This window comes from Bubalus bubalis, chromosome 3 (genome assembly GCF_019923935.1).
Source record: "Bubalus bubalis isolate 160015118507 breed Murrah chromosome 3, NDDB_SH_1, whole genome shotgun sequence".
In the NCBI taxonomy this organism is placed as follows: Eukaryota; Metazoa; Chordata; class Mammalia; order Artiodactyla; family Bovidae; genus Bubalus; species Bubalus bubalis.
In genome coordinates, this window is record NC_059159.1 from 82,093,200 (window position 1) to 82,114,728 (window position 21,529).

Sequence of the window (21,529 nt, forward strand, 5' to 3'; positions counted from 1 at the left end):
GGCAGGTTAGGAAATTAACTGAAGCCAGAACCAGAATCAAGAATTAAAGAGAATGGGATGTGACTGCTGAGTAACAAGAAACCACAACAGAAATATTGCTTAAGATCAGAAGGAATGGAATAAGAAATCTTTTAGGGATGGACATTTTGTAAAAACCTAGGCATCTCCCAATAATTATTTTCATGTCCTATAAAACACACATTATTCTAGCTATTATAAAAAATAATATAAAAGATTGATTATAGTTTTTCATTCAAAGACTTTATCATGTATTGTGGGGAAAGAAAACAATGATCACTGAATTTTCAATAATGATAAAGCTTAAGTTTTAACCGTGATTGTAACTTAAATGATGATTAAAGTCACAGAAATCAAATTTCTGTAAATTCAGCAGCTGGGAAATACATGGTTGGCAAAACAGGATATTTGAGATCTTTCATAGCTCTGTTTCTCTTTAACATCTACTCTGAACTCAGGTGGTTGGTTACCAGAAACAATAAAATGGACAATGATATTGATTACAGATAGCATGTCGGAAGACTGAAAAGAAGACACTGGAGTTCTGACAGGGCAAATGATTTGCACTAAGACAAGTAAAAGCAGATTATAGGGAAGAAGTAAAGAAGATGCTTAGACATGGTGACCAGAGAGAGGGAAGCTTAGGAGAATCACCTGATGGAATAAATCACAGGATTCAGATTTAAGGACAGAAATTCAGATCTTGATCCTATTACTACAATCTAGGTCTGTAGTATTGAACATGATAGCTATTTCTCTGAACTTAATTGGTGCTTGGACCTACCTTACAGTGTGCTGTGTGCTAAGTCGCTTCAGTTGTGTCCGACTCTTTGTGACCCCATGGACCATAGCTGGCCAGACTCCTCTGTCCATGGGATTCTCCAGGAAAGAATACTGGAGTGGGTTGCCCTTTCCTTCTCCAGGGGATCCTTCCCAACTCAGAGATCAAACCTGAGTCTCTTCTTTCTCCTGCATTGGCAGGTGGGTTCTTTACCACTAGTGCCACCTGGGAAGTTATTTTCACAAACTTCTATGGCTCTACCTTACAGAACGTAGTGAAAACAAAATGATGTAAATATATATTAGTTACACTTGTGAAAGGGTGTCTTAATTAAACATTTCTTACTTATTAAGATAATTGTATATTTTCCTCAAGAATAAAAGATCAATTTCTTTAAGAAGATGATTCAACTTATTGAATTTACTCAATTCATCTTATCATTTTATTTGTCTACATATATGTGTGTATACATATATATATATATTTATCTTATAACTAGAAATGTCTGCTTGTTAAAAATGCTGATTCCATCTCATCACCACCAAATATTTTGATTCAAAACATTTAAGATTTGAGACTCAGTCCATAAATTTATTTATTAACATCTGAGGTGATTCTTAGAAAGGATCACTACGAACAAAGCTAGTGGAGGTGATGGAATTCCAGTTGAGCTATTTCAAATCCTGAAAGATGATGCTGTGAAAGTGCTGCACTCAATATGCCAGAAAATTTGGAAAACTCAGCAGTGGCCACAGGACTGGAAAAGGTCAGATTTCCTTCCAATCCCAAAGAAAGGCAATGCCAAAGAATGCACAAACTACTGCACAATTGAACTCATCTCACACGCTAGTAAAGTAATGCTCAAAATTCTCCAAGCCAGGCTTCAGCAATACGTGAACCGTGAACTTCCAGATGTTCAAGCTGGTTTTAGAAAAGGCAGAGGAACCAGAGATCAAATATCCAACATCTGCTGGATCATCGAAAAAGCAAGAAAGTTCCTGAAAAACATCTATTTCTGCTTTATTGACTATGCCAAAGCCTTTGACTCTGTGGATCACAATAAACTGTGGAAAATTCTGAAAGATATGGGAATACCAGACCACCCGACCTGCCTCTTGAGAAACCTTTATGCAGGTCAGGAAGCAACAGTTAGAACTGGACATGGAACAACAGACTGGTTCTAAATAGGAAAAGATGTACGTCAAGGCTGTATATTGTCACCCTGCTACAGAGCATATTGAAAAGCAGAGACATTACTTTGCCAACAAAGGTCCATTTAATCAAGGCTATGGTTTTTCCAGTGGTCATGTATAGATGTGAGAGTTGGACTGTGAAGAAAGCTGAGCACTGAAGAATTGATGCTTTTGAACTGTGGTGTTGGAGAAGACTCTTGAGAGTCCCTTGGACTGCAAGGAGATCCAACAAGTCCATTCTAAAGGAGATCAGTCCTGGGTGTTCTTTGTAAGGACTGATGCTGAAGCTGAAACTCCAATACTTTGGCCACTTCATGCGAAGAGTTGACTCAATGGAAAAGACTCTGATGCTGTGAGGGATTGGGGGCAGGAGGAGAAGGGGATGACAGAGGATGAGATGGCTGGATGGCATCACTGACTCGATGGACATGAGTTTGGGTGAAATCCAGGAGTTGGTGATGGACGGGGAGGACTGGTGTGCTGCAATTCATGGGGTTGCAAAGAGGTACACATGATTGAGCGACTGAACTGGACTGAACTGAACTGAGGTGATTCTAATGTAGGAAGTCTGAGTACCACACTTTGAGAATTACTGCTTTAGTGACCTTATTGCAAATGTGATCATATACTGGACTCATGTGGAGAACTTTAAAAAATACCAAAGACTGACTCTACATGGAAGCGTTCTTAAAAGACTGGGGTTTGGCTTGCACGTTGGAATTCCAAAATCTCCCCATGTGATAATGGGAAGCCAATGCAGAGATCCACTAATTTTTAGAGCCTATTAATTGTTTTCAAAACTTAACATAGCAGATTTTGAATAATACTTAATAGTATATAGAGCCTAGAATTTAAGAGTCCTCTAGGTTTTAGTATGATATGGATGTAGTGACTTCACTTTCACTTTCATGCATTGGAGAAGGAAATGGCAACCCACTCCAGTGTTCTTGCCTGGAGAATCCCAGGGACGGGGGAGCCTGGTGGGCTGCTGTCTATGGGGTCGCACAGAGTCAGACACGACTGAAGTGACTTAGTAGCAGCAGCAGCAGGACAGTAGAAAACATAACTCATCTTCACCCTTTAAATAAGAAACTTGCCAAGGAAATCAGCTTTGAATAGTCTTATTTGATTTTCTTTCCTTCCTGTATGTCTCTTATGCTGCAATTTACTACCTATTTTCTCTCCTCTGTTCATTTTCTATGACGTGCTACATCCAGTGCTTTCTTCACTATCCCAGATGCATTAACATTAATATTCATTAAGTTTAACCCCAAGACTCCATTGAACTTCCTCCATTCTCCAAATCTTCCTGTTTCTTATAGTTCTTACAACCTATTGTGGTGGAAGTGGTAAACTAAAAATTTTAGGTTATTTATAAGAAAACAAAATAAAAATAACTTTCCAAAATACACTTTCTCTTCAGAAGTTACAATCCTCAATTCTCACTCCACATAGTCAAATGAAATTCCTAAAAGACTAGATTTATAAAGCCAATATTAAAAATATCTACTGAATAAGAATACCCAAAAAGGTCAACAACAAATTGCATTATTCAAAACGCGTTCCTTCCAGCAAGTTGAACTCCCTTTGATTTAATAGTTCTACATTCACAAATATACACAATTACATTAAATGAACTATCAGTCTCTCATTAATACAACTAGTCAACCAAATGGTTTGTTTTGGATCTACCTTTTTAACTTCCAAGATTACTGGCAAACCACAAAAGCTGACTAGCTAGGATACAAAGCATTTAAGTTCTATCACAAAAGAAACAGTCCAACCATGTGAATTTTCATGGAATCTAGTCATTACTAGCATTAAACAATTAATTAATAGAAACACATCTCACATAATGGGCTTCCCTAGTGGCTCAGAGGTAAAAAATCCACCTGAAATGCAGGATATGCAGGAGACATGGGTTCAATCCCTGAGTAGGGAAGATTCCCTGGAGAAGAAAATAGCAACCCACTCCAATATTCTTGCTTAGGAAATCCCATGGACAGAGGAGCCTGGTGGGCTACAGTATATGAGGTTGCAAAGAGTCAGGCACAACTTAATGACTAAACAACAAAACCATCTCATCCAACAGAAAATTATATCATCTAAGTAAATTATGTACACATATATATGAATATACATGACACAAAAAATATGTCCTCTTAAAGGGAGTAATCAATCCTAACAAACAAGTTTTAAAAGACAAGGCCCCAGCTTTCTCTAAGTTTTCACTAATATCATCTCAGTCATTCTGACTAAACTAAATCAAATAGTTTTGAACTGAGTTTCTAAATAACTGATGAAACCACTCTTTGGCTAATGAATATTTCTAAGCACACAGGCATATTATCAATTAAGAAATTATTTTGTTTCTAAAAAACTCTAAGAATATCACCTAAATTTGAACTGATGTCTTCTGTAGGTAACTGAATGAGCAATTTTTAACTGCTTTATGATATTTATTTTTTGTTTCACAAACTGCCTACAGCACTATGTGTTACTTTTGCAAAAGAAAAATATAAATGTTACTCTTTAAAAAAGAAAACAAAGTAATTTTACTTTTTAAAATATAAATTAAATTAGTAGGAATACTGGCAATAAAGATACCTTACACCTAATCACAAATAAGATCCTTTTTTATATCTATCTATATAAAATTTTCACTAGGAGTTTATTTTTGAAAAGTCTTTCCAGGAATACAAACATGCCCTTTTATTTAAGGTTCTGAACATTTATAAAAATAATGCATTAAAATTAGTTCCAAGTTAAATTTCTATAATAGCTACATAGTCTCTTCACTTATTTCAAATATCAATTTTCATCAACAGTAAATAATGAAGGTGGGAGAAGGGGACGACAGAAGATGAGATGGTTGGATGACATCACTGACTCAATGGACATGAGTTTGAGTAAACTCCAGGAGTTGGTGATGGACAGGGAGGCTTGGTGTGCTGCGGTTCATTGGGTTGCAAAGAGTCAGACACGACTGAGTGACTGAACTGAACTGAGCATGGAACCATGAAGTATATAAACTTTTGAGACTGGTGGTTATCACTCTAAAGAAAGACTTTGAGATCCATCTAAATGGTAATGTGTTTATCAATAGTTTGTTCCTTTTACTGTATGGGTGTACCACAGTTTATCCACTCATCTATTGACAGTGAACTGAAGGCGAATTAAGTTCCTACTGGGCACTTTTGTATAGATCTGCCACCACCATCAATGTATAAGTTTTAGTGTAATCAGTTTTCATGTCTCTTGGATAAACACACAGGATTAAGATTATTGGATCCTTGATTGGTTGTGAGAAACTACTGTATCATAAAGATATCATGGAGAAGGGAATGGCAACCCACTCCAGTATTCTTGCATAGAGAATCCCATGGACGGAGGAGCTTGGTGGGCTACAGTCCACGGGTCGCAAAGAGTCGGACACGACTGAGCGACTTCACTCACTCACTCACTCACTGTATCATAGCTCAGTTGGGAAAGAATCCGCCTGCAATGCAGGAGACTCTGGTTTGATTCTTGTGTTGGGAAAATTTGCTAGAGAAGGGATAGGCCACCCACTCCAGTATTCTTGGGCTTCCACTGTGGCTCAGCTGATAAAGAATCTGCCTGCAATGTGGGAGACCTGGGTTTGATCCCTGGGTTGGGAAGATTCCTTGGAAAGGGAAAAGCTATCCACTCTAACATTCTGGCCTGGAGAATTTCTGGACTGTATAGGCCATAGGGTCGCAAAGAGTCAGACACGACTGAGAGACTTCCACTTTCATTGTGTAACAGAAGCATTCTGCTTTCTCATAAACAAAAGAATTGCCTATACTCCATACTCTAATCAGTCCTTAGCATGCTCAATATTTTTTATTTTATCCCTTTTAGAAGGTGTGCAGTAGTATCTTACTGTGGTTTTAATGTCCATTTTCTGATAGCTTATGACATTATATTTTTTCTTTTGTGAATATGCCATCCTTTTGTACTCTTGTAAAGTACATATTTGGCTTTAGCTTCCTTGCGATTTTCTACAGATATTTTGTGTCTGAGAACAAACAATATGTATTCCTTTTAAATTGCTTTTTCCTTTCCTCATTGCACTGACTAAAACTTCTAGTGAAGGAGTAGTGAGAAGAATACTTTTGACTTATTTCCAATCTTGGGGGAAAAACTTCACATATATATGGTTTTAAACAGTTTCACTTCCCCTAGTTTCCTGTAGTTTAATTTACTTTGAAGTTGTTTATGGAGTGATAATTGCTCTGACTTTTCATATGGATTCTTTTCTTAGAAAATCAAATGAATTTATGTGTTATTGTCATTAGACATCAAGACTACTACCAGAAATTATATGGACCCAAGTTTAAAAACTTTTAGTTCCAGACATAAGCTAGAAGGGAAAAGGCATGGTTTCCTGTGGAAATTGGACTGCTATTTACTGTTATGATGGACCAAAATTAGCAAGTGCGTGTGTGCTAAGTCACTTCAGTCTTATCCAACTCTTTGCAACCCTATGCATTATAACCCACAAGGTTCCTCTGTCCATGGGATTCTTCAAGCAAGAATACTGGAGTGGGTTGCCATGCCCTCCTTCAGGTTATATTCCTGACTCAGGGCTTGAATCCTCATATCTTATATCTCCTGCACTGGCAGGCATGTTCTTTACCACTAGTGCCACCTGGGAAGTCCAATATTAGCAAGGGTCAGTGCCAGTTATCTAAGTTGATTAACATACATGAACATTAACTATTTGTTTGTAATAATCAAATCAAATCAGCTGTTGGAAAGCCACCAGGAAGAACTATGCCAAATTTAACCCATACCTTAATCCATACCTATTTATTATAAGACTACGCTCAAATGGATATGAGAAACCACATCTGAGAGATACTTCTATTGATATCTGATCAGATATGAAAATTGAAAGAGAATGAGAATTATGTTATTGTGTATGAGTCTAGTTCAGTTCAGTTCAGTTGCTCAGTCATGTTCGACTCTTTGCGACCCCATGAATCACAGCATGCCAGACCTCCCTGTCCATCACCAACTCCCGGATTTCACCCAGACACACGTCCATTGAGTCCGTGATGCCATCCAGCCATCTCATCCTCTGTCGTCCCCTTCTCCTCCTGCCCCCAATCCCTCCCAGCATCAGAGTCTTTTCCAATGAGTCAACCCTTCGCATGAGGTGGCCAAAGTACTGGAGTTTCAGCTTCAGCATCATTCCTTCCAAAGAAATCCCAGGGCTGATCTCTTCCAGAATGAACTGGTTGGATCTCCTTGTGTATCAGTAGCACTATATAATTCACAGTTAGACAAGGCCATAGGATAAACATTAGTTTGTGTTATTTTGCTTCAATGGTCAGCTCATCACAACACTATGCAATTAATTTTTAGATAACTCTTAATAGAAATGACAATGATACACTAATGAGAATTTTCTTAGTATCTCACCTGATACTATAGTATAAATATAAATTTATATTTATAAGATATATAATTTTTAAAATGTATTCCTTGAAAAAAAACAATAAAATGACAATTGCCTGTTATAGCTGTGTGTTGAATACAAAAGTTTATTATTTTATTCCCTTTATTTTGTGTATATTTGTTAATTTTCAAAATAAATTAAAAAACAATTTTCATGAAATCCCAAGATCCCAATAAAATCTTTCCATAAACACCATATGTGTAGACTTTTATGAAATTCTAATATGCTTGTGTAAGTGGAATAATAAAATGTTACCCAAGAAATAATTAAGAATTTCACATGATGCAGCCTTGAAAGATTTGGCTCAAAAATGGGACAAATGAAAAATACCCACCAGAAAAATAAGTAAAAATGAGATTGACATAAAAATTTTAAAAAAGCATGAAAGTGATAAATTAAAAATTTGTAAACAATGAGCAATAATAGAGCCATAGTATTTTTAAAGTCAGATGTTTGTTTTCTGTGTTATTCACTTTATAAATGCACGTGGATGAACAAAAGTGAAAGTGTTAGTCACTCAGTCATGCCTGGATCTTTCTAACCCCATGGACTATAGGCCACCAGGCTTCTCTGTTCATGGAATTCTCCAGGTAAGAATACTAGAGAAGGTAGCCATTCCCTTCTCCAGGGGGTCTTCCCAATCCAGAGATTGAACCTTGGTCTCTCACACTGCAGGCAGATTTCTACCATCTGAGTCACCAAGGAAGCAATCGCATGTGGGTTGTAGAGACTAAAGTAACTAAAATGGCTAGAGTCTACTTTTAATTCATTTAAAGAGCCAAACAATTTATCCATGGTATTATTTGCTAAGTTTCACACTCAACCAACTGCTTTTTGGCACGATTCACTGTAATGACCTATTTATTTGCAAGGGGATTTGACATAAATTGGTGATCAATCTCCAAATAGCCAGTTTAACAGACAATATAGATCATTGTCTGTGCTTAGAGTCAGTCTGATAATAACAACTAAAATGTATTGAATACTTGTTCTAAGTCAGGAACTCTAATACATGACAGGAGCTGGGATTCCATTTAATCCTCACCACAGAAACAGCAATGTAGGTGTTATTATTCCCATTTATAACATAAATGAGAAAACCCAGGTTTAGATATCTTGCCTTCCATGTAGTTTTAGAAATTTGTGTGAGTGTGTGCTAAGTTGCTTTAGTCATGTCTAACTCTCTGTGATCCTAGAGACTATAGCCCATTAAGCTCCTCTGTCCATAGGATTCTCCAGGCAAGAATACTGGATTGGGTTGCCATTCCCTCCTTCAGGGGATTTTCCCAACCCAGGACTCAAACAGCATCACTTGCATCTCCTACACTGTCAGGAAGAGTCTTTTCAACTGAGCCCTTCAGAAGCTTGCTGCTGCTGCCAAGTTGCTTCAGTCGTTACCGACTATGTGCGACCCCATAGACGGCAGCCCACCAGGCTCCCCCGTCCCTAGGATTCTCCAGGCAAGAACACTGGAGTGGGTTGCCATTTCCTTCTCCAATGCATGAAAGTGAAAAGTGAAAGTGAAGTCGCTCAGTCATGTCCAACTCTTGGCAACCCCATGGACTGCAGCCCACCAGGCTCCTCCGTCCATGGGATTTTCCAGGCAAGAGTACTAGAGTGGGGTGCCATTGCCTTCCCCCTTCAGAAGTTTACCTTTGTTTAAATACAGAAATTAAAGTATGGAAGACTGACAAAGGAATGTAACGATAGTTTAACACTTATTGGTAAAAGCACTCATATTTTCTTATTCCTAAAGTATACTGTAATCTTTGAAAGTATTGCAGTAAAAAGCAAAATTCTAACGAAGTTATTAAAAATTGAGTACTCTCTGCTCATGTGGGAGTATAGATTCCACCTTCTGAAGGGAGTATTATGCATATCTCTAAAATAAAATGCAAATATCACACAGAGTGGGCTGGATAGCCCAGTTGGGTTTCCATAAAAGTTATTACCTTGAAATCTTAAATACAAGAGTAAATGTATATTCAAGCAAATGTACAATTTTAAAGGAACATCTTAATGCAAGTTAGCAGAATTATGAAACTAAGTAATTAGCTGAATATGGTAAAACAAAGTGAGATGAGTGCAAGGTGGTAGAAAGATAAGTATAAAAAAATGGAGGAGGGATAACTAACAAAGCAGAAAATGGCAATATTCCTTGGGTACAGGATTTATCTGGAAAAGGCTGAGGTCTTTCGTTATATGGGAAACAGAATCCTTTCACTTAAATTTATATTTTAAATGGAAGAGTAGATAATTTCTAATTTCTATCAACTCCAAAACCTACCTTCATTTAAGACCTGCTTTGATCTAAGAACTTTAGTGCTAAGTTCCATTAAGCAGCTTAAAGCATATCATATCTGGTGTTCAAGTGCATTTTTTTCTGAAATTTTAACTCGGAAAATAATTTCAAAGATAAAAATTGATGACACAAATCAATAGCCTAAGAACAGCAAAAAGGGAATTATTTGTACTTATGTAAGTCATATGTATACTATACAAAAATGTGCATTTTAGCAAAGTGACTAATATTATAATAAAGATTTTCATATAGTTTGACAAATTCTTTACCTAATTAGATAAAATGAGCAGTTATCAATATTAATCTATCTCTTAGTTAATTTCAATTTAAAGAAAATTTACCCATCAGACTCAGTAGCTGCTCGACACATTAAAAATTTAAAACAATTTAAGATTAAAGTCAAAAATTTTACATATAATGTTCAAGCATTATATAAAATTATATGATAAATTATTTCCATAAAATATTTTAATGTTATCAGCATAAAATCACTATCAATTATATTATGGTTTACTCACACTTGAAGAAAGTTTTGCCATGTGCAAACAGTATTTAATTTTAATTGTCTCTCCAATTTTTCAATGCTAAAAGATTATATAAAGAAAACTGAAAAATAGCATGATATTGCTCAGTTTGTTTAAGGTCTATTCAATTTAAACTATATTTGCAATCTATAGTGAAAAAAAAACAGGATTATATTAACATTATCAGATCAGATCAGTCACTCAGTCATGTCCGACTCTTTGCGACCCCATGAATCACAGCACTCCAGGCCTCCCTGTCCATCACCAACTCCCGGAGTTCACTCAGACTCACGTCCATCGAGTCAGTGATGCCATCCAGCCATCTCATCCTCTGTCGTCCCCTTCTCCTCCTGCCCCCAATCCCTCCCAGCATCAGAGTCTTTTCCAATGAGTCAACTCTTCGCATGAGGTGGCCAAAGTACTGGAGTTTCAGCTTCAGCATCAGTCCTTCCAAAGAACACCCAGGACTGATCTCCTCTAGAATGGACTGGTTGGCTCTCCTTTCAGTCCAAGGGACTCTCAAGAGTCTTCTCCAACACCACAGTTCAAAAGCATCAATTCTTCAGCGCCCAGCCTTCTTCACAGTCCAACTCTCACATCCATACATGACCACAGGAAAAACCATAGCCTTGACTAGACGAGCCTTTGTTGGCAAAGTAATGTCTCTGCTTTTCAATATGCTAGTGCACTCATCTCACACGCTAGTAAAGTAATGCTCAAAATTCTCCAAGCCAGGCTTCAGCAATATGTGAACCGTGAACTTCCTGATGTTCAAGCTGGTTTTAGAAAAGGCAGAGGAACCAGAGATCAAATTGCCAACATCCGCTGGATTATAGAAAAAGCAACAGAATTCCAGAAAAACATCTATTTCTGCTTTATTGACTATGCCAAAGCCTTTGACTGTGTGGATCACAATCAACTGTGGGAAATTCTGAAAGAGATGGGAATACCAGACCACCTGATCTGGCTCTTGAGAAATCTGTATGCAGGTCAGGAAACAACAGTTAGAACTGGACATGGAACAACAGACTGGTTCCAAATAGGAAAAGGAGTTCGTCAAGGCTGTATATTGTCACTCTGTTTATTTAACTTCTATGCAGAGTACATCATGAGAAACGCTGGACTGGAAGAAACACAAGCTGGAATCAAGATTGCCAGGAGAAATATCAATAACCTCAGATATGCAGATGACACCACCCTTATGGCAGAAAGTGAAGAGGAACTAAAAAGCCTCTTGATGAAAGTGAACGAGGAGAGTGAAAAAGTTGGCTTAAAGCTCAACATTCACAAAACGAAGATAATGGCATCCAGTCCCATCACTTCATGGGAAATAGATGGGGAAACAGTGGAAACAGTGTCAGACTTTATTTTTCTGGGCTCCAAAATCACTGCAGATGGTGACTGCAGCCATGAAATTAAAAGACACTTACTCCTTGGAAGGAAAGTTATGACCAACCTAGATAGTATATTGAAAAGCAGAGACATTACTTTGCCAACAAAGGCTCGTCTAGTCAAGGCTATGGTTTCTCTTGTGGTCATGTATGGATGTGAGAGTTGGATTGTGAAGAAGGCTGAACGCCGAAAAATTGATGCTTTTGAACTGTGGTGTTGAAGAAGACTCTTGAGAGTCCCTTGGACTGCAAGGAGATCCAACCAGTCCATTCTGAAGGAGATCAGCCCTGGGATTTCTTTGGAAGGAATGATGCTAAAGCTGAAACTCCAGTACGTTGGCCACCTCATGCGAAGAGTTGCCTCATTGGAAAAGACTCTGATGCTGGGAGGGATTGGGGGCAGGAGGAGAAGGGGACGACAGAGGATGAGATGGCTGGATGGCATCACTGACTCGATGGACGTGAGTCTGAGTGAACTCCGGGAGTTGGTGATGGACAGGGAGGCCTGGCGTGCTGTGATTCATGGGGTCGCAAAGAGTCGGACACAACTGAGCAACTGATCTGATCTGATCTTATCTAGGTTGGTCATAACTTTCCTTCCAAGGAGTAAGCGTCTTTTAATTTCATGGCTGCAGTAAATGTTCTTCTCAATTATACACTTTTGCTTCCTTGTTATGATTTTCTTATATGAATGAAATGTCATATTTTATATTCATATACAATTAGGTTTAAATTTAACAAATCTCTAAAATGTATATGCATGCAATCATTTAATACTTCAAAAATAGAACAGTAAACCAATTTTTTAACTGTTATGAGATTTTACTCATAACATTAATTATAAGCAACATTAATGCCAAATAAGAATGAATAGTGCCACTTAAAAATGCTGCTTTTCTGTCAAAAACATGATTGGCTTCTTCTGAGAATTTGCTGTGGTTCACCTTAATTCTTCTATTATATTTCATAAAACCTAATATACATCTAATTGCTTTGCCAGTATCCATTTAGAATTCCTGTAGAGTATCCAACAGTGGTTGTAAGGTCAAATTCTATATAAGTTTCATCAAGAAATGTCATCTTTAGGAAGATCTAGGAATTACTGAATATTATTTTCCACTTGTCTGTAGGATGCAATTGCTATCACTATAATTGAAACCATTATATTTCTTGGTAAAAATGTATTGCTCTATATTACACATAAAACTCATGACGTTTTGGGCAAAGTTCTGTCTTACATACTTTTTTCTTCATCAACTTTGTTACCTCCATTTTCATGGACTTTTCCTTAATAATGTTTTAAAATCAGTGCTTAAAATTGAAAACGTTTTTCATCACTCATATTAGTCTAAATCTGTACTTTAAAAAAACAAGTGTAAAACCAATAAAATATTCATTAATTTTGATGTCTTTTTTTCCTGTTTAATCAAGTGTGGGGTAAGAAAATTTTTTAGCATGATTTTTATTTCTGCCACATCACAGTTAAAAGACTTTTGTCTTTGGTCTAATTTAGTTGAAGAGAAATTACTCCTTATTTTATGGATAATTTCTTTCACAAATTATTACCTACAAATTAATGTATATTTGAGCTCATACCTTTTATAGCAATTATTTTATTATTTCTATTTTATTTTCCAAGTAAAAATAACTCAATGGTATCTACTTTATCTATAAATTTGAAACACTGTGCTAATACCATGAATATGAAAACACATTTGGTGAAAAATGCTTGAAACAAAGAATATACTGAGAATAAATAAGGCTATTAAATAGTGACAGTAAAGTTATTTCATCAATTAGACATAATTAGAAACTTTTTGAACCAAATAGCAGAACTTCAAGTACAAGAGTCAAAAACTTTAAAAATTTTGAGGGAAAGTAGACAAATTCACAGTTTTAGTTGAAAATTGCTCTTAGTAATAGAGAAAACATACAAAATCAGTAAGAATCTAGAACACATCAGTAAGAATGAAAAACACTAGCAAGTAACTTAACCTAATTCGACATTTATAGAACACTTCAGTCAAATGTAACAGGATACACATTCTTTTCAAGAGTACATGAAATATCTACCAAGGCAAAACATACTATGGACTATAAAACAAGAATCTCTAAATTCAAAAGGATTCAAGTCACATCAAGTATGTTCTTTGGTCACAGTGGAATTAACCAAGTCAGTTGGATAAAGGTCACAGGAAAATCTTCCAAATGGTTGGAAACAGTGTTCTAAAAATTAATGAGTCAATGAAAGAACCATTAGCATAACCTAGATACTAGAAATATAAAACAAATTTCTTTAAGAATACCTGGGTACCGGTGTCACTGTGGATCCTGCACTTAACTCCACAAAACTCCACCCATATCCTAAAATTTCTATTACTGCAGAAAGCAATACTCAGGCATCTATAGAATGCTGCTCCACCTGATTTGTTCCATGTCCTCAAAGCAAAAGATAACTGGACTAAAATATCATGTTAGGGTAGTAGTTTGCTATAGTTTAAATTGGAGAATACTGCAGAGTACACCTTCCTTAAGACTACATTATGATATATTATTTTCTGGTATTGTTCTGTATCCATTTACTTGCTTCTTTCTGGATTTCTATTTATTCATGGTTCTGGAGCTACATATGAATTAATAGAAGACCTAAACAGACATTTCTCCAAAGAACGCACAGAGATGGCCAAAAAATACATGAAAACATGATCAATATTGCTCATTATTAGAAAAATACAAATCAAAACTAAAATGAGATATCACCTCACACTGGTCAGAATGGCCATCATTAAAAAAATCTATCAACAATAAATGCTGGAGAGGATGTGGAGAAAAGGGAATCCTCTTGCACTATTGGTGGGAATGTAAATTGATACAAGCACTATGGAGAACAGTATGGCAATCCCTTAAAAAACTAGGAACAGAATTACCATAAGACCCAGCAATCCCACTACTGGGCATACTCCCTGATAAAACCATAACTGAAAGAGACACATGTACCCTCAATGTTCCAATGTTTGTTGTAGCCCTTTTTCACAATCGCTAGGACACGGAAGCAGCCTAAATGTCCACTGACAGATGAAAGGACACAGAAATTGTGGTACACATACACAATGCAGTGTTCCTCAGCTTTAAAAAAAGAACACATTTGGAATTTAGAAAGATGGTAACAATAACCCTGTGTACGAGACAGCAAAAGAGACACTGATGTATAGAACAGTCTTATGGACTCTGTGAGAGAGGGAGAGGGTGGGAAGATTTGGGAGAATGGCATTGAAACATGTAAAATATCATGTATGAAACGAGTTGCCAGTCCAGGTTCGATGCACGATACTGGATGCTTGGGGCTGGTGCACTGGGACAACCCAGAGGGATGGAATGGGGAGGGAGGAGGGAGGAGGGTTCAGGATGGGGAAAACATTTATACCTGTGGCGGATTCATTTTGATATTTGGCAAAACTAATACAATTATGTAAAGTTTAAAAACAAAATAAAATTAAAAAAAGAAAAAAAAAAAAAAGAATGCATTTGAGACAGTGCTAATGAGGTGGATGAACCTAGAGCCTATTGTACAGAGAGAAGTAAGTCAGAAAGAAAGTGAAGTCGCTCAGTCGTGTCTGACTCTTTGTGACCCCATGGACTGTAGCCTACCAGGTTCCTCCATCCATGGGATTTTCCAGGCAAGAATACTGAAGTGGGTTGCCATTTCCTTCTCCAGGAGATCTTCCTGACCCAGGGATTGAACCTGGGTCTCCTGTATTGTAGGCAGACCCTTTACTGTCTGAGCCCCCAGGGAAGCAATAAGTCAGAAAGGGAAAGACAAATATTATATATTAACGCATGTGTATGGAATCTAGGAAGATGGTATTGATGAACCTATTTGCAGGGCAGCAGTGGAGACGCAGATGTAGAGAACAGATTTGTGGACACAGTTTGGAAGGAAGAGGGTGGGACGAATTGAAAGAATAGCATGGAAATATACATTACTATATGTAAAATAGAGAGTGGGAATTTGCTGTGTAACACAGGGAACTCAACTCAGTGCTCTCTGACAACCTAGATTTGTTGGGGATGGGGAAGGAGGTGGAGGGAGGTTCAAGAAGGAGGGGACATATGTATACCAGTGGCTGATTCATGTTGATATATGGCAGAAACCAGCACAATATTATACAGCAAATATCATTAATAAAATTTTTTTAAATGTACCTTTTATAGTGTTCCAGTTTCTTTAATGACTATTAACATTGTGTATCCTTTTCCATTACTTTACTTTTTAATCCATTTGAGTCTTCATTTAAAGAGTATTTGTTATAGACACCATATAGTTGTCCCACTTTTTATCTACTCACAAAATCTGGCTTTCACTTTAATTTACTTTTACATTTCATATGATTGATATGCTTTGGTTTATGTCTATTATCTTACTGTTGTATATTTGTCGCATTTATTTCTTTGTTCCCTCTGAATATTTTTATGATTCCATCATATCTTCTTTGTTAGCTAATTAGATATAACTCTTTGCTTTTTACTGCTTTTGCTCTTTCTTTTTTTTTTTTTTTTTAATTTTGGCCTCACCACCAGAATGTTCCTTGACCAGGGACTGAACCCAGTCACAGCCATGAAAGCACTGAATCCTAATCACTAGACCTCTAGGGAACTCCCTCTATCTGTTCTGTTTTTAATTGTTGGGGTACATTTTTACTTATCATTATCTTTAAGCAATATTATACCACTTCACATATATTATGAGGAACTTACAGTAATATATTTCCATTCCCCCACCAACTGTTATACTCTGTCATTCAGTATATTACATGTATACATAAGTACATAATATGTTGCCACTATTTTATATTTAAATCGTTATTTTTAAAAGAGATTGAAATAGGAAAAAGTTGGCTTTACTGTAGATTTTCAATATAAAACAGTGGGGAAAATAAACCTAGCTACCTATAGAAACGGCACATTTGACTGACTATGCAGTAAGCATATTAAAGACACTCAGATAACTTCTCATTATTAAAGTATAGCTCTTAGTTCTTTGCTTCCCGAAATCATAATTTCTTGCATATTATTATCTTAATAAAAATTCATATTTGTGTGTGTTTCCAATTTTCAATAGCTTGATCCCAAATTTCACACTTTTATTTTCAAGTTGTCAGATGGTTCACACCTCCAGATTTAATATTCAGTTTTATCCAATAGCTCTTCTAATGTTGATAAGTATGCAAACTGAAAAAAGAAAAATTCATCCATATGCTCTTATTTTAATTGTCTTAATGGGTTGGTTAATACAGCTTTTCCATTCATTTATTTTGATATTTCCCGCCAGATTCTCAATAACTCTCAAATAAATCATTAACAGATTAGGATCAAGAACATAATATGAGATAAATCACTTATTTTTTAAAAACTATAATAAAGATTTGTTGTCAGCTTTCCAGATACACATTTCACATTTTAGAAGGCTGCAATATAATTCAATTTTTAATTCCATAAAGATGAAGTCTCAACTCAAGCTATAATTATAGCTTTGAGGAGATAAAAGAAGTTCACATTTCATACAGAAAGACTCCTAGACATAGACACTATAAAGATTTATTCATATGTGTCAATAAATTGAGATGGTCAAAATATTCCTTATAGTTAGAAGTCAAGCCTATATCAGAAAATATTAAAATTTTGAACTATATAAATTGCATATTATCAATTAATTAACATTTACTAAAATTAAAGATATAACAAGACCAAAAAATTAAATACTACAGTAGGAAATAGGGTAAAAATTTAAAATCTTTTAAATCTCAGTGATGTGTTTATGTATGTTGGTATATTTAATTATCCATTATATAATTCTCTGAAATTTTGCTTAAAGATTGAAATATTTAATAATTTAAAATGCAAAAACAAAAATACCTTGCTTTATGGAAAGAATAATACTAATAGGAATCCCCAAAAAGTATTCTCATTATTAAACTCTCTGTCTTTTTAAAGATTTATCATGATGAGGTTGAAGATTTTGCTTTGGAAAATGTAACTTTGCTTCAGTAAAACTCTTCTTATGGTATATGGGATATTAATCATTGGTTCCTATGATGATTAAACCACCAATTAAAAATAATCAAAAGTTGAAGGGCAGCAACTTAATTGACAGATTAGGTCCTACCCTACAGGAGAATATCTGCAATAGTTAAGGCAAAGGAAGAGAGAAGTGCTTTTCATTTAGACCTGATTCAAAAAATACAAAAGTACACTCTACTCTAGACCTAGACATGGAGTATGCTCCTCTCTTAGCATGGAACCTTAAGCAGAGTAGCCATTGCTCAAGTCCCAGAAACGCTCTTTCAAACTGTCTTTTCCATCTGCAACTTTGGGTCCTATCTTGTTCCTTGATTCCTCCTCATAGGTTAGGTATCCAGACCCACAGTGTTAATAGAATTATATTCTTTACCTGTGGCTAAAAGGAAAAATCTTTTTTTTTTTTTCCTTAATGGATCCAGGTTTATAACTATTAACTCTTGCAAAAATCTAGTTATGATAGATGATATAATGGTTTTCCAACACTTTAAGACCTTAAGATGCTACTATTATGACATAAAGATTGCATGCTTTTGTAATGAGAAAACAAAAATACTATGTTACATTTGTTTAGAACTACAGTTTTATAAATATAGTCACACATTTTAGTTTTTTCATTTTACCCTGGAAATAAGAGTATGAGATTGGAAAAAAAGCAATTCATTTTATTCATATTTTGCTGAAGAGAAATATGTCATGTAAGAGAGGTTAAAGGATTTGGTTGAACAAAATTCATAAAAGAATAAAATAAACTTGAATGTGAAAATTTTGGCTCATTGACAGAGGGGGACAGTAGAATCCAGAAAATATAGGTCAGACAGTGTCATAAGCTCTTAGAAGCAAGGTAGACTCAAATATTACAAAGCAGCTGCAAGTTTTGAATGATATCCATGGGAATCTGACCTATCTATGGGGATAATTATAAGAAATCAACATCCTTAGGGACAAGAGAGATGGACAGCCAACAGGGTACTGTTCATTCTATACAATCAAAAGAAATCAAGGACAGACAGTCAAGAAAGTAAGGCACCAGTCTCAATATAAACACAGTCCTTGACTCTTTTCCAGCTCCTAGCTAGAAACTATTGACTGAGGAGAAGACAGTCCAAGGAAGGAACAGCCTTGCAAAACTTCAGAAGGTGTACATGATAGGGACTGCCCTATTCCTTTCCCAAAAGGACCCATAACCATTTACTTGGCTAAATATACCAGTTATATTTTATGGCTAAAGGGGAATACATAGATGTTTTGAGTGTGTGACTGCATATTTTAATTCAAGAAAACTCAGAGAGGCCATCCAATACCTAAACCTGGGGAATCATCTCATAGCTCAGTTCAGTCGCTTACTTGTGCCTGACTCTGTGACACCATGGACTGCAGCACCGTAGGCTTCCCTGTCCTTCGCCATTTCCCGGAGCTTGCTCAAACTCATGTCCAGTCATCTCGTAACCTCACCTACAACAGCTTTGAAGTTCTACTCCTTCTGTCCAGCTCTACCCACTCCCTTACAGTTGCTTCTATAGGCATTCCCCAATAAACTTTCTGCATGCAAGTCATCTCAGAGTCCGTTTCCCAACTTAAGACAGATGCTAAACTTGGGTATTATTACAATGACTTCATGAAAATGCAAAAGCACTATTGTTTGTTTCTATCCGAGTGTCAAGGTTAAAAGGTTAATGTGAGCTAGTATTGTAAAGGATGTGAAAACAGCCATCACGTTAAGGTGAGCTTAAATTGATACTAAATTTCTAAAGGCCCAGTTAGAAAAATATATCTATTCCAAGTGTATACACATTGATTCTAGGAATTCTTCTTTTAGGAATATGTTCAGAAAATTATGAGTAAGAGTACAGATATTATGCATATAATTTTTCATGTCAGCACTGTTCATAACAATAGATTATAATTCTATATAAAAAAATAAAGTTTTATTATATCAATATTCTTAAATAGTAAGAATTACACTGTCACATGGTGTACATGTATATATATTTAAATGTTAATTCAAATAGTATAAATATATTAAGTAATTGGTTATACATATTTGGATATACTATGAACCCAAATGTATCTATAACACAAAAAATAAATACATATTACAGTATCATTTATAGTCTTACCATGCTTATGTGTTCTCTTCTACATTTTCTGCATTTCATGACTTTTTAAATAAAAATTAATAATAAAGTTATCTTATTTAAAAATGATGACAAATCTGGGTCAGAATTTGGTTCTAAGTGAACTGATCTAAGTGACAAATTATGTTTATCCTTATATTTTTTATGTGAGATAACTTCCTAGCCTTGATGGAGTAGAAGAAAAAATCAAAGCAAGTATAAATGCATTATCTTTAGAGAGAACAATAAATTAAGATGTTGTTTACACTGTCTTCATCCATAATTTTTTTCCCCAATTGAGTTGTATAGGTTACAGGTAACAATAAATACCAAAATGGGCACATTTCTCTTTTCATAATCTTTCTCTTGTTCTCATTAAGGGAAAAGCCCTTTAATCTTTTTTTCCCCTTTAACTTGAATTTGGACTTTTGCCTATCATTATCAGATCAAAGCTTCTACATTGATAAATTGAGATAATTGGCATAGCACAGAAGCGGCACATAGGAAAGTTGTAATATATACTAATTATGTGGATTACAGGCATCGTTAGCATTGTTTAATCTGGTTGGTGGGAAACAGGATAGTCTTTTCGAAAGCCAGTAACATTTCCATGTCACTGTCCAATTATTTCTTCAGATATAGAAGTGCAATATAGGGCTTGGTGTTCCTCAGAATAATGCTCTCCTAAATCTTCCTGGCACTAACAACATAAGTGCATACTATAAAAGTCCCAGTCTGGGACTTTTATGCTGTGGGAAGCCCACAGCAGTCCAGCAAGAAAATTGCTTAATGCATATATCCTTTGTATATGTTGCTTGCCATGACAGATGGGAACAAGAAAAAAAAGGAAGTTTCAACTACATCAAATTATGGCAGATATTGACAGTATAGAATACACACACATAGTAAGGGTGATGAAAAAAATGCCTCAGCAGTTTCAGAAGGAAATTCACCCTTAGTCAGACAAGCAGAGGGAGAATGTGAGTCCCCAGAGGTTATAAGACCTTAGAAGAAATGGATAGCTTGAAGAAAAAAGAGTAGTGACATAAGGAAATAAAGAATATTTCAGTCTCAGAAAGAAAATCAATGAAAATGATGAACTGCTATTCAAAGGAAATAAACTGATTATTCCAGTTTCCACAAGAAGGAAGGTGCTGTAGGTAATCCATCAGGATGAGCAGGATTTTGGAAGGTAAGGGAGAAAGCCTACATGCAATCATCTAACTATCTCTATTCTCATCTCCCTGAAAAGAGAATTAGTTAAATGTTGGAAGCAATTTAAAATTAATTTCTTTAGTTCAATGAAGCTTATATTGGTACATATATATTCTTTATTTCTTTTCTATGCTTTTCTTTTATACTTTTTAAATAAAATGTTGCAAAAGTATTAAAGATATAATAATGTTCATGAAAAGTTTAAGAAATAATAATAAAACAAAGCGCCCATGAACCCTCCAAACAACTTAAGAGAATTTATATCTGTATCTTAAAAGATGCCCAGATTTCCCATCCTGGCAATATTTCTCCTTTATGCCACCAAGAGAAAATAACCACTGTCCTGAGTTCTGATTTAATCATGTGTTTGATTTTCTATCAACTGTAAATACACACATAACCAACATATTAGCCAATGAAATCAAATC

General features: G+C 35.7%; 1 long non-coding RNA gene across 6 annotated transcripts in view; it reads right to left on the minus strand.

The window, feature by feature from the left end:
• LOC123332766 overlaps window positions 1-21,529 on the minus strand; it is a 404,401-nt gene that overhangs the window by 62,868 nt on the left and 320,004 nt on the right. The window contains exon 4 of one of the 6 annotated variants that reach the window (XR_006549798.2): window positions 16,536-16,923. The exons of the other annotated variants lie outside the window; for them this stretch is intronic. This is a non-coding gene — a long non-coding RNA (uncharacterized LOC123332766). Of the gene's footprint in view, window positions 1-16,535; window positions 16,924-21,529 lie in introns of those variants that run through there. 6 annotated transcript variants of the gene reach the window in all.